This window comes from Egretta garzetta, unplaced genomic scaffold, assembly GCF_000687185.1.
Source record: "Egretta garzetta isolate BGI_Z169 unplaced genomic scaffold, ASM68718v1 scaffold2, whole genome shotgun sequence".
In the NCBI taxonomy this organism is placed as follows: Eukaryota; Metazoa; Chordata; class Aves; order Pelecaniformes; family Ardeidae; genus Egretta; species Egretta garzetta.
Genome location: NW_009258894.1, coordinates 3,918,955 through 3,933,301, shown reverse-complemented (window position 1 = coordinate 3,933,301; position 14,347 = coordinate 3,918,955).

Below are 14,347 nucleotides of genomic sequence, written 5' to 3'. Positions count from 1 at the left end.
AAACTGATTTGGAATTTTTTTCTGACCTTCAGCATCTCTCATCTTTGAACACCAGCTGACACCGTCCCAATGGCACAGAACTTTAAGGCTCCAACATACGAGAAGGGACCTTTACTTTACAACATCTTATGGCCAATCTTGTGGGTTTCGGCTGGAATCATGCACACGCTTCCCAGCACTGCATGGGGTAAAACGTTCTTACCTACACAGAGCCCTCTGTGTGCCCCTTCATCCAGGCACAGCATCTGCGCCCACACTGGGGCTCGCGCCAACCCACGTGCATGCGCCTGTGGTTTCTCATCGTGTACATTTTCGCTGAAAGAGGAAGGTGAGGAAGAATGGGCCTTTTCAATTCTAGGAAGGCCCTGAACCATCGTGTTGTATATAGATCTGGAAAAAGGATGAGCTGCCATTTGGGAAGAGAGCTCAGGGGCTCTGAAGAGGATGGTCCCTTTTGGCTGGCATAATTGAATTTCTCTATTTACTGGATATCGCCCCATTAAACCACTTGCAGCATGGCCAAGGACAGGCTATATAAGGCCTCTCCCTTATGAAACTCAGTAGAAAGCCCCTTGACACCTTCAGGCTTGTTTTTTGGGGGTTTATCATGGTCTTATGCTTCCTTGGGAGTTACGTTTTTCATGGTCTTTTGCAAGAGTTCAGTCCCTTTGATAAGACATCACAAGAGCTTTCTCATACCATGCTGGTTCAGACCCCAGAGCTGGTCACCCCAGTCTTCCATAAAGCACTCCCTCAGGCTACAGGGTGGGCAGAAGACTTGCCAGAGGCCCAGCTCAAACTAGAGCCAGCCTGTCACACAGAGCACAAAACCTGCAATCGGGCAGGTCCTGTACGCTGTAATGGAGGGAATGGGGGTAACTCTCAGCCCCAAGGCACTTCCAGAAGGAGGTGAGATGACGCCTGCTGGTGACGTTGTTTTTGAGATAGGAGATCTTGCAATCTGTTATTTGAAAAGCATTATTTTTTGGTATCGTACAGCCAGCAGGTTCTTCTGGCACAGATGTCCCTCATCATAGAATCATAGGATCATTTAGGTTGGAAAAGACCTTTAAGATCAAGTCCAACCGTTAACTTAACCCTGCCATCCCACCACTAAACCATGTCCCTAAGGACCTCACCTACCCTTCTTTTAAATGCCTCCGAGGATGGGGACTTGATCACCTCCCTGGGCAGCGCATTGCAGAGCCTGACAACCTTTTCTGTGAAGAAATTTTTCCTAATGTCTAGTTCCTAGTGTCGTTGCACTGCAGACGTTATCGGGGTTTGTCAGTGCAGTTCTAGGGAGAGTCTTTGGGCTATTTGCTTCATAGCTGGAGCTTAGAGCCAAAATACTTACTGTAACCTGAGCTTTAAAGGTTTTGCATGTTATTAAGAAAGCAAGCTGCAACCTGCCCTCTTCCCTCCCTCCTTTCTCGAGGGTGGCTGAAGTACCAAAAACATGACGCATGCACACCGCCTTTTAGCTGGCTTCACAAAACCATATCTACAACAGTGCAATTTTTATGTTAGCAACACATGTGAAAAGAATACATGAAGCCTAGGAAAGTATGCGAAGGCTCATATGAGTTCTGTGTTTAATGATACCGAGATACGAGGCTGGCGCACTGCAGTGCGCAAGCTTCTGGCTTTCTAAGCCAGCCTTTAAGAAGGCGGCTGAAGAGCGTTTGCCTCCCGTGTGCCATTTGTCTTGTCAGGAATGTGCTAACCCCCAGATCTCTGTATAGTTGTAGTCATGGCTGGAGTTGGCTCAGTCCCCGTGTGAGTGGGATTAAGGCATTCTGCTTTTTGTGGTCCCTGATAAGGCAGGACTGTCTGTTACGGACAGCTTGGATTTTTCTCAGGGCCATCTTTGGGAAGGGCAGGCTGATACCTACACTGTGAATGTCCATACCTTAAAACATCAGGAGTTCTTTTGTTTTACCTTAAATTTAATTTTCTGGGGAGGAAAAGGGTCCTGATGTAATTTTATTTTTTATGCATAACTGCAGTGTTCCAAGAAGTATTTTTACCCATAAAATAACAATTGACACACTCAGGTAGATCTTTGACTTCGAATATCTTTTCTGGAAATCAGTGCTTTTCCTCTACCCTTACCATCCTTTGCAACCCCAGAAAATGCGGGGTGGTACTCTTCCGTGGCCCGCTCTAAAATAAACATCCAGCAAATGGCCAACTTCTTACCCTAGCTGCATTAATGAACCCCTTTAAATGACCAGCGCGATGCAGTGGGTGCTTATGTGAGCAATATTCAGCCGCGTGCCTGTGCTCCAGATAGTGGGTTGGTTGTGAAGCAGGCAAGTCTCTAAAGCTGGGATAGCATTCCTGTTACCACTTTCCCATGCCAGCTGACTCAAGGAGCTGCTACAGGAGGTGGTAATCAGGTCCTCGAGGAAAGCTTTCGCTCCCTCCTTCCCCTCACCATGCTCTGGGCATCTCTCCCAATGAGGAAAATGCTATTAGAGTGTTAGGTCATCTCAGTGCTTCTATAAGCTCCCCTTTTCTTGACCGATCCTCCCATAGCTTGCTAGGCTGATTCCCAGGTCCCGGTGCACCGGAGTTATGGCTAAGTGTACAAAATAAAGGTGGAGAAATGAGTGGCTACATCACAGAAGTGTATTCTGTTGACTGGACATTCTGTTTCGCAAGGCTGATGAGACATTCTGAATCATGCTGTTCCTCCCACACAGAAATCCCCTTCTGCTATAGTTATGCCTTGCATACCTAATAGCTTAGTAAGCAGCATAAAGCAACTTCTCTGCAAAGCTGGGCAAAACCATATGCCCCAAGCAGTAGAGAGTGGCCAAACACAATCCTCATCAGCTTTGGCCCCATACTGACATCTCAGGTATTGACACTGCGACAATCATTACAAGAAGCACCAGTGGAAAATGACGGGATGCACAAAGTGCGGTTACCTGTCCCTTAGACAGCCAAGAATAACTGGAATGCCGGAGTATTTTGGTTACTCCACACACTTTCACACGAACATTCCTGGGAGCATGGCAGCAGCATAACAGCAGTAGAAGAGGTGGTGGGATCATTCAAAGCCACCGGCTGCTCTTTATGGGCCTGTTTGATCAGAGGGGCTGGAGATGGAACCATCTCCACCTCCACCGTGGCTCACACCTGATGTTCATGATGAATACAGCAGGTGAGTGAAGGCTTTCTGAAGCAGCCCAGGTGCTGGCAGGCTCGGTGTCCTCATGACCCCGCAGCGTGTTCAAGGCACATAAAAAAAAGCATCATTTTGCTTTACCACTTGACAGAGTCTTTCTAGTGTCCATGTGCCACGGTAGCACATGAAACCCAGCTGTGGGTCACCACATTGGGCAAGTGGGTGGAAGGGAGCGGGATAGGAGGTGTCTGATGGGTACGTGGGCAGGAGTTGGCAGCCTCTTTATCTGGTGACTTGTATGCATGTGTTGCAGTGTGCTGTGGAGGTTTTGGGTGCTGATCAGCAGCATAATATGGGATAAAGAAGGAAGATTTTGGCAGCATATGGGAGGGATTCAGGCTGTGAGGAGGTGGGAAGAGCTGTCTCAGGAGGATCTTCTGTGTGCAAGCTACTGCAATGGGAAACTGCCACCCTTTCCCTTGGGTGCCTGGGAATACAGGAGCCGTGAGTCCTGCAGTTCAAGCATACGGGTTTAAATCACTGAGTTCAGTGCATTTTTCATACGGCAAGTCTAGCCCAGCAGCTTCCAGGTCGGTTTAACTGTGCCCAAAGCACTCCTGCAGAACAGGAGGAGAAATTCCAAGAGCTCCTTGAAGGCAGGTAAAGAAGTGAGGTTGATGTGGCCATAGCCTCAGGTACCGACTGTGCTGGGGCTGTGCAGGGACTGGTGGGAAGGGTGGCTGGTGGGGACACTGGACACGTATGTCTGGGCTCTGCAAATCTGCCTTCCCTCGCCCCCGGCACCAGCTCTGCTCTGCCATTGACACCCCAGACCATTCTTCCTGAGCTCCTGGCCTGGCCCTGCTGCCAGCCTATCCTCATCCCGTCTGGCACCCACCTCCCTGGTGCCCACCACTCCCAGCAGCAGCCGCCAGCCAGCCGCAGCATTTATTTTGGAGGCCCGCACTAATCCCCTCCACTGTCGCGCCCGTCAGTTTACAGAATCGCAGCCGCTTCCAGCTTGCAATAGTGGGGTGGCCGCCGAGTGACCCTGGCTTAGCATAAATATTTTGCTTTCACTGGAAGGAAATGTGACATATACATTTGGGGTGGAAGTTATCCAGAGGCTGTGGCCTCGGGAGCCAAACCGCTGGGAAGCCCCCGCTGCGGTAGTCTCAAGGTAGTGGTGCTGTCGCACACATGGGACTTACCCCGCACTGCGCCCCAGAAGGGGATCAGACCCATTTGGCTCTCAGTGACAGAGTGAGTGCAGTTGGGGGTCAGTGTGGGGTGTCCCACGCACACCCCAGCAGTGAGGAGCGAGGGTGCCCATGCTCCCTGGGGGGGGCACGGCACGGCTCGCCTGCCCTGGCACACCTCCTCATGGGCGGCTGAGCACTAGCACAAAAGCAGGTCACACTGGGGAGAGATTGTAGAATCATCATGTTTTGGGTTGGAAGGGACCCCTAGACATCACTTAGCCCAACCCCCTGCAGTGAGCAGGGACACCGCTAACTAGATCAGGTTGCTCAGAGCCCCATCCAACCTGGCCTTGAATGCTTCCAGGGATGGGGCCTCCACTACCTCTCTGGGCAACCTGTTCCAGTGTTTCACCACCTTCATTGTAAAGAATTTCTTCCTTATATCTAGTCTAAACCTACCCTGGTTTAGTTTAAAACCATTACCCCTTGTCCTGACACATCTGGCCCTACTAAAAAGATTTTCCCCATCTTTCCTATAGGCCCCCTTTAGGTACTGAAAGGCCACAATCAGGTCTTCCCGCAGCCTTCTCTTCTCCAGGCTGAACAAGCCCAACTCTCTCAGCCTGTCCTCATAAGAGAGGGGCTCCAGCCCCCAGATCACTCTTGCATCCCTCCTCTGGACCCGCTCCAACAGTTCATCAGAGATGAGCACAGGTGCTTTGCAAACTCCCTTCCAAGTTAGGAGCAAAGATGCCATCAGAAAAAATCACTATGTGAGTATTTTTGTTTCTTAAACCATGCAGCTGCGTAAGGGGCCATGGGTGAAGTGGCTGTCCCTGGCCTCCTGCTAACAGGCCTCGCCGTGCACCACAGACCGGCCAGCTGAAACCCTCGGTGGGTTTTTAAAGCTGGCCTCCAGCTGAGGGGTGTTTGCTGTTGGTGACACCTGCAATCACCTACCTCAGTCTGCCTGGCTGCAGCATGTGCTTAAAAAGACATAGTAATACGATGCTTAAAGGCATGCTACACGAAGTAGCTAGTGTTGCATTTTACATCTGATAAAACTTAATTAACGGTATTTCAAACTACAAGAGGTGCTGGGATCTCATGCATTGGCTGGGGAGAAATACACGTCCCAGATTTAACCATAATCTTGCTGAATTATGCATTTGACTTGGCATGGCTGGTTACCCTGGGGCGGTGTCTGCTCGCTTGGTGTTCCCCCCTCGCGTACCAAGGTGCCGACTTCCCGCAGTAGCGCCCAGCAGCCTTCCCGGGGAAGCCAGATTATCCAGAAGGGGCAAGCTGCACGAAGTCGATGGTTTGGTTTTGGTAAGTATCCAGAAATTAAGGCACTAACTTGTTGAGGTTTTAGGCCATGCCTAGGCCCCGTCCTGATAAACTGCTGAGCTTAATTATCAACCTTTGTTTCTCCAGACAGTCAAATTTGTTATGGAGAAAATGCATGTGTGTTGGATTCACTTGTGAAAGGCTCGACAGTAGATAATTTAAAATCAAATTACAGTGACACAGTCTGCCACTAAACCAAAACCAGAAGGTTCCCTTTCACGGGACAATGCTCCTCATGCACTAAAATAAAAGCTGAACCAACTGCACCGTAATGCTCAGCCAGTCCACAAAACCGTAGGGTGGCACATTGACTTTTTAGGAAGATTCCCAGCAAATGTTAAACAAACCCTGATGTTCCTAGTGCTGCTGCCCAGAATCAGCGCTTCGCTCCCTGGTATGTGCGGAGACATTTAAACAGCTCTGGCAGCAGCTGCTGACACCATCACACCGGATCCTGCCTAGAAACGAGTCATGGAGAGGGGAATTAACCCATTACTTCGAGCATGCTGCCAGTGTGCTAAGCCGGAAAGCAGCGGAGAAGGAAGGTGATGATATAAAAAGTCACAGAATTGGAAATTTTCAATGGGTGAAGATGTCTTTTTTCAAAATTAGAGATATACATGTGCACACACATATACATGTATATACATGCACACCCTCTACGGCCAAAGAAAGAAACGCTAAGCTGTTGCAGTCAAAGCATGTGCCCCACAACCCTAAGCAGGACGTTATGTTCACGTGTAGAATGTTCACCACTCTATGTACTGTAGAAAAACAAAATAGGTGAGAGGCTTCAAAAAACCCCAAGCCCCTGAGGACGCTATGGTGCTCTGGAGGCTGTAATCCCTCCCTGCTCATCCTAGTGTCTACAGCTGATTCAGGGAAGAGAGGAATGGCTGGGATGGGAGTCGTCATGTCGCGTCCATCTGAGGTCGTCACAGTTCACAGCCTTGCAGGCTGCCCAACGCAGAAAGTTATTCCTTACCTTTTGGCTTTGTTCAAACTTACGTTAACTACATTTTGCTAAATTAAGCCACTCCTACACTCCCTATAATCTATAGCGTTATTTTTACTGTTAACCTCCCAACCTGCCGTAGCTATTTCTGACGTTGTGCTACCTCAGCTAGCAGGCCTGTGGGCTACTCGCCATTTCTATTTGATATTCAGAGTTGCACTGAGCAGTGAGGCTGTGGAAAGTACGAGCAGGACGTCACAGGGGCCCCGTGCCGTGGCATGGGCCAGGATGCTCCTACATGTCTATATTCAGGCTTATAACTGGAAGTTAGGCTGAAGCTCTTGCTTTAGGACTCACGTTGGCCTCCTAACTCTTTGAAATCGCCACCAGCAGCAGGTTGGCCCCCACCTGTGCCCTGCGAGGCCCTTCCATGCTTGTCTGAAGTCCCTCGCACAGGAGAGTCATGGCGAGAGGCCTCTGGCCATGGCAGCCTTCGGGCGTGCTCTGTCACAGCAGCGCCCACGCCGTGTGCTGCTGCCTCTCCCGGAGCAGCCAGAGGGAAGGCGTCCTGGTGTCACAGGGCTGAGAGACCGTCGGTACCGGGCCGGCAAGGGGCAAGTCCGTGAACTCGCTGCTGCTATGGATATGAAATGCTGGGAAAGGGCGAAGGAGCCCGCAGCCATTACAGAGAGGCTCAGTTCCCTGCCCGGATGATGACAGACCTGTCTCCCATCACGGACTCTCTGTTTAACAACAGATTAACCAAATTCTTTCGAGCTTTTCTTGTGCTGAAAGGACATTGCCCAAAGCAGCCGAAAGGACAGCCCATGTATCCAACACCAGCAGCTCTTTTTGATCTGCTTTTCCTTCGACATTGTCTGGGGTACTGTCCCTCCCCCCCCCCAATGTAAATTCATTCCTTTTTAATGCAGTCAGTTTGGTTTTGGGAGGAGAGTAAAGTGCCAGCCACCTAAAAGGCCAGCCAGAAGAGTTGCCACCTAAAAGACCAGCTGGCGGAAAGGTTATTTTAACTGGCAAAAAAAGGTGTTGAGAGTAGCTTGATTCTTTTGAGGGGGCGGTGGTGTTGGCCCAAACGAAGAGCTCTGCACTCAGTGGCAACGGTCAATTCAGCCCAGTACCAAAACCGGTGCCAGCTCTAGATAAACTTTGCTGCTTTTCTTGCAGTTTCCATCCAGGCTTGTCCCAGTCAGCACCAGGAACTGCTGCTGGGTGCACCTCATAAATAAAAACAGGCTAGGAAAGACTTGTGATATGTTTCCTATCTGCTTGCTTCCAACAAGGATGTATTTCACACCTAGCGTCCAGCTTTGCTGTGCCAGTTCAAAAAAGTCAGCTTGGTGTTTACATTGTCCGAAATGAGAGCTGGGGCAGCCATCAACCCGAGCTGCAGGAGGAAACCTCCTCCGTGTTCAGAGGTGTTTGTGTCTGGGGGTTTGGCTCTGAAAATTATAGATGCGGGACCAGGGGGGTCTGCAAATTGCAGCTCTGGATGCAGCTTTCAGTGGTCAGAGCCATCTCTCTATAAATACCTGTGACCAAGCACATGCTTAACTTTCTCAGCACAGAGCTCTCCCATACTAAGGTTTGAACTGCAAGAAGAGGAGAAAAGAGATACGTGTGACGTGTCTTTCTGAGCTAGAAAACATGAAAAGTTATGCACAACAAGGAAGCACAGCGCGTTTGCTGCGAGGTAGCTGGAAGGGCTCTCTCCTTCCAATCTATCAACAGAAGAGATACTTGAAGATTGCACCCATCCTGAAACCCTCATTTTCTTTTGCAGAATAATAAGCAAATAGGTTTTAGCCTGTTGCCTGCAGGGAAATGGTTTTGTAATGGAAGGAGCACCCTGCGCTAAATCAACAAACAGGAGAATGGCTGTGTTTGTTTTTCCATGTACTGGAGGTGAAGGTGCAGCCACGCTGGGGTTTCTTTCACATCCTCTCCACTTGACACAGGGCAGGGGACAGGCGCAGACACACGCAGAGCCGCACACCTACGTGGAAGGAGCGGGTAACTGGAACCACGAAAGCTTTGGCCCCTGCCTTTCCCCCCCACGCACGCCGTGCCCTCGCTGTCGGTGGAGCCAGAGATGCGGGACTCCTGGCGTGCCTGGTGCTCTCCCCCCAGGCTGTGCTTTCAGAAATGCTTTAAGCCAGCACTTGCCCCCAAAGGCCTTGGTGTCCCACTGCCCCAGGCTACTTGCTTCTACCCCTCGGCTCTCCCGCGATGCCACCAAGGGGCACCGGTGAACGCAGCTGGACCACAACCAACCAACAACTACAAAAAGGAAGCGTTTTTTTATATTAAACCCAGCCCTGTTCCCCACTCCCGTTCACTCTCTTGCACTGGGAGGGATCCTCATGTGCTTCTTTTGGCAGTGATGCTGGCCAATGCGGACAAGGTGGTCACAGCCCTCTGGCCTGGGGCAGGGGATGGCCTGGAGGCGAGGGGGTGTGGGTGTGGGTGTGTGGCCATGCTGGCCCCAGGGCACCCCTGCCTCCCTGTGTGGGTGGCGGGAGAGGAGAGCAGCAAGCACAGCTGAGTTAATCAGCCAGCAGAGCGATGCCGGTGGAGGTATCTCGCTGACATGCATTCACATACTGACAGAAATGCACTTTCATACAGCTGGTGTCACACGGGGGGGTAGTTTTGCTTAGTGATTACGAATACGGAACTACCAGTATAATTTTTGTCCATGCTTTGTGGGTACATCTGAAGGAGCATGCACAGACTCAGCACTGATTTGGAGAAAGAGAGTTATCTAGCCAGACAGAGGTATTTTTTTCCTCCCTTGGGTTGCATTCCAGAGACAGTCAATGGTCTTGTGTGCTCAGTGCACAGGGAGCATTTGCAAAGGCAAGGGCAGGAGGGAGTTTGTGTTTTAATACTGTCTTGTATAGAAGTATAGGACACCTGATGCACGGTTGTATGCCCATAGGGGCATTAGATACATTTCCTGCCATCCCTCTTTGCTCCTAGCAGATCGAGAGAGAGGTATTTGTGTGTGCATCTGTGTTTGCGTATGCGTTAGGACAGGTACTCCTTGTGCCTATACAAGTACTTGTAGATACATGCAGGTATGTATGTGCCCATGCAGACCCACGTTACTAGTCACGTTTACATCTGTCTATATACATACCTATCCTGCCATGCAATCAACATGCACGCAAGTTTGCTGCAACAAGCCAGTTGTTTTGTTTTCTCTCCCGAATTGCCAAATGCTGGCAGCCGCAGGCTAGCTATTGTGGTTACCCTCATTCCCAGGTTTCTTCTGCAGTTGGCGAGCAAGCAGCACTGCAAGTTTCCTAACAACTGGGATGAAGTTTTGTGTAAATCAGGGGGGGGGGGGGGGGGAGTGTGGAGGGGAGGGAGAACTGCTCGCTTTGATGTGGGGATTAGTTCACATATCAGTGTTATCCCCTTTTTTTAATATGCTGTGATTTATGGAAGGGCAGCTATGAGAGCTATAGCCAAGGGGACACCCACGTGGGACTTAGGGGTGGACACAACCTCCAGAAGATACCTACAGCTAAAGCAGCTGGCACCAACAGAAAGACTCCAATTGCAAAAAAAAGAGAAGGCATCATAAAAAAATAACCTGTTTTGCCTAACAAATGCTTTCTAAAAATTAGGATGTGCTCTAATGCTTATGGAGCAGGAACTGGTTTTCCCAGCAGCAGAGAGGGAGTCTTTTTGCACACCCATAATAAAAGAAATTATAAATGCTTTTTTCCTTTAAAGAAATGTTTGGTTTGTATTCTCCCCTTAGAGCACACATCACGAGTGAGAACAAGTGTGGCTCCAAAAATGATTATGCTCGCAACATAGTTAGCAATGTGACTGCTCCAGTCACAGTTTCCATGTTCTTCTGCATGAATCTTTTATCAGTGCTTTAGAAAAACTTCATGTCACTTTTTGGTCAAAAGTTACGTGGTTGTTCTGCAATCCAATCTTATGTCTATTAGTGTTGGAGGAAACTTCCCTGATGCTTTTCATGGGAACTGGATAAGGCTCTGACTTATTAGGCTGGAAGCCATATTCAGAGCAGCTTTGCTTAGCATATCTGAATTGTTTAGGCTTTGTGGAGTGGATGGCTGAGGGGCTGGCAAAGGAGATGGCGATGGATACAGTAAGACAGATTTAAGTAGCTTTTATTTAAAAATAGTGCATGTTAGTATTCTTTTAAATTTTTATCTGTTTTGGCCTTTTTCAATTCCTAATATTTTTATTTGTCCAGTTCTCTTTGAATGAAACTTTGAGGCATTCAGTAAAGCAAAGCAAACCATTCCATTTTTATATTAATTAAAAATCACCCCCCCACCCCCTCCCCCACCCCAGTTTAATTTCTAGCCAGGTCAGCTCTTTGAGCTGATTCCCTGCGTGGCTGCACTGGTGTTGAAGGCAGTGGGGGTGACAAGACTGTGGCATCCCAGACTTCGGAGTGAACTGCTGTAAAACTTGACCCTAAATAAGCAGTTTTATCGTGTTGTTACCATAGAGGTAACGTGGAGTTTTCCGTGAGTGTTTCCCCAAACTCCTCTCCCACCCAGATACCCCAAGCCCCTAATTCACCTCCGATGCCGTTTTACGCGCGAGCTCCTCCCAACACAGCAGAGGTGGCTCAGCGGCTGCCTGGGGACCTTACCTTGAGGGACGGACAAAAGCCAAACCACTTCTTCGCCGCTACGTTCCCAATGGCCTCCCGCAATTCTCCCGCTATTCTCTTTAAGCATAAAGAGGTTATTGTGTCACCCCCCCCAGGAACCCATGACTGCCACTGACAACCAAAGCGTGACGCACGACGGGACGTGCCCCACACAAGTCGGCTTTGTACCCGGGACGGTACAGTCAAGTGGCCGCCTTCAAGTGTGGCCTCACAGTGTGACTTCTCCCACCCCAGCCGGGGCTGCTCCACGTGCTCTGACCCAAATGCTGATTGCCCTTCTTCAACCCACCGCGAAAGGGCAGACAAAAGCTCCTCCGGCATCTCCCCAAGCCGTGCAGAGCCCTGGCCCAAGGCTCCTCTGGAGGTAGGCTGCGGCAGCAGGCTCGCCCAAATGGGCACGGCTCTGCAGAGCACGGCAGAGAGGCGCGCAGGTTTGGCTCTTACGTGCCTGTGTATGCACCGCCTCGGCTTGCTACTTCTGTGTAGTGCCACTGTAAACTGACTGCAAAGGCAAAGCTCCTCAGAAACGTGCACAAAATCGTGCCTTACGTGCACATGCCCCCTCTTCCCCACATGTAACTCAGGTAAGAGCGTGGTAATTCAGAGTGATGTTTCCTTTCAGCCCAGCCCGATGTGGTGGTGGGGATGGTGAGGGGTGTGTGGGGAGAGAAGGGTGGCTCGGTGGACTGGAAAGGATAACCCTTCCCACAGCCACATATGTTTCTGTCAAGGAAGGGTATTTAAGAGACAAGGCACATGCTGCGCTTTTTGTTCTTCTGCACAGATGGCCCACTGGGGCCAAAAATCAAACCCATTTTCTGCTTGTTTGTGCAAATTGTCAAAATATTTGACTCAATGAATGTCAAGCAGTATCTTGAAGACAATACTTCATAGAAGGAAAGACAATTAGGTGATCACGGGGCTCCCCCATTTCAAAGCACTTCCCAGAAATGGAAAGTCCTCCTCGCTGGTCCCCTGGCCGCCACGGGGACAGGGTGGGCAATGCCAGCGGATCACAGGCACAGACATCACCAGCTCGTGTTTTTTCCTACAAACATGTTGCCATTCGGGTGCTCAGAGCTATCTCCATTCCCACCGGCAGTTTGAATCCCTCCTGAAGGATTAACTAAGTTTTTCCTTTAAATAAACAGGCATCACTGGCCGATTAAACCCCAGTATTTATGCATGGATTTTGTTAATGCTTTTCAGTGAGAAAAGTCATTCCTGTATTACTCAGGTACGCTCTCATCTGCAAGAGGCAGGATTTCTCAAGTCTCCTGTTTGGATTGAATTGGAAATACCCAATTTAAGCAAAGTATGTTAAACGCCATATATACTAAAGTGTTAGACAAGCCACTTTTCAGTAGTAACAGTTGAGTGTAGAGACTGAGACCAGAACTCAGATTTTAAGATTTTGGAGGCTTACAATTAAGAATTAAACAATGTAATAAAATATAAAGCGACAACCAAGCAGCCAGCTAGTCAAGCAGAACAGGCTTACACTTTTGAATGCATGAGAAAAGCTGAGAATTTGAAAAACATTGTCCATTTTATTTGGGTTTTTTGTTTGTTTGGTTTTGAAAGTTATGTTGGTAATGATGGAGCTTAAAACAGGACAATATAAGCAGACTGCCTCTTAAAACTTTGCCATGGTCTTTTCACTTAGACGCACAAAAATGCATGTATAGGTTGGAGTTCCTAACCAGCCTGCCCCCTCCCCTCCACAAAAAAAAAAGAATCAAAACTGATGCCAAAGGCTCGGTTTGATTATCCAACTGTTTGGCTCAGAGGAGCAACTGGCACGTCTTTCTGTGGGCCACGTGAAACCCAGATGAACACCGGGCCCTGACAGCCAGAGACGATTCCCATGCTTTCCGAAGCCGAGCTGCAATTCATGACTCAGACGCTGTCACATGCCTGAAATCTGATGTGGAAGCAAGGAGGTGGAGAACAAGGACTCTCTCTGCAGGAGATACCTGCGCTCCCTCACGTTACAGTGGGAGCAAGGAATTGACTGTCACTGCCTTTTGATCGGAAACAGCTTCTGAACATTTCTGCTTTTCATCAATATTTAAGAAAAAATCACTTCCATTTGAGATTCTCTGAAAGAATAATTTCATCTGATGTCTCACACATAGGGGGGGATGCGAAAGAAAATATCTTCACTTTCCCTGCTTGTGTGATGTATTAAATACCTGCACCGTCATCTAGAATTTGGTAATGGAAGGCTCTAGGGAAAGGACTGTGTTTTCTTTTTGATTCCTGAGTAACAAACATATTGGTAATGTCCAGTGAAGGCTAAAAATTATACCAGATCATAGCTGTGTACCCTGTATACAGGCTTTATGAAGTGATTTCCATACCCTGCTGAAGCAATTAACCATTAGTACGGCTATTGGGCTACAGAAAGTGGGGCAACAGCAATATGCATTCGGTTGGAAAGCAGCAGTTCCTTTTTTTTTTCCTTCAGGTCTAAATGGCAGCCTTGTCAGACATTCACCTGGCTCCACTGCTTGTATTTACAGCTTAGGAGAGAGCTCAAAGACTCTGGAAACGCTGCAGCTAAACAGCCACCTTCTTAGCACCCTGCTGGGTGCAAAGCTTCCCTGGCACCTGATCAGGAAAACACGGCGGGGGATTCGCGGGAACGGGGGGCTGGGCTCAGGAGAAAGCGTTAAACCTTTGCATGTAACTTTTCATGTGACTGGGCTGGCTGTCGGTCCAGTGACCGTGGGCTCCATTGGCAGGCAGTGGCTTGCGGAGACCTGGGAATTATTATATGGGATTGGGAGAGAATGCCAGCAATGTGCACAGGGCTCAGGGGGAGGATGAAAGGCAAACGCCACTCAATGAATGAATTCAGAAATATGCGTGCAATTTGTGAATGACTTCTTTCCCTTCGCTGAACCTGCACACCGTTTCCACAGCCATGGGTGAGAGCCTCATGATACTGTCCCACGGCTGAGGAGGTCCGTGCCGACCCCCTTGGCTCTGCCAGCCCACCGGCTGGGCCCCCC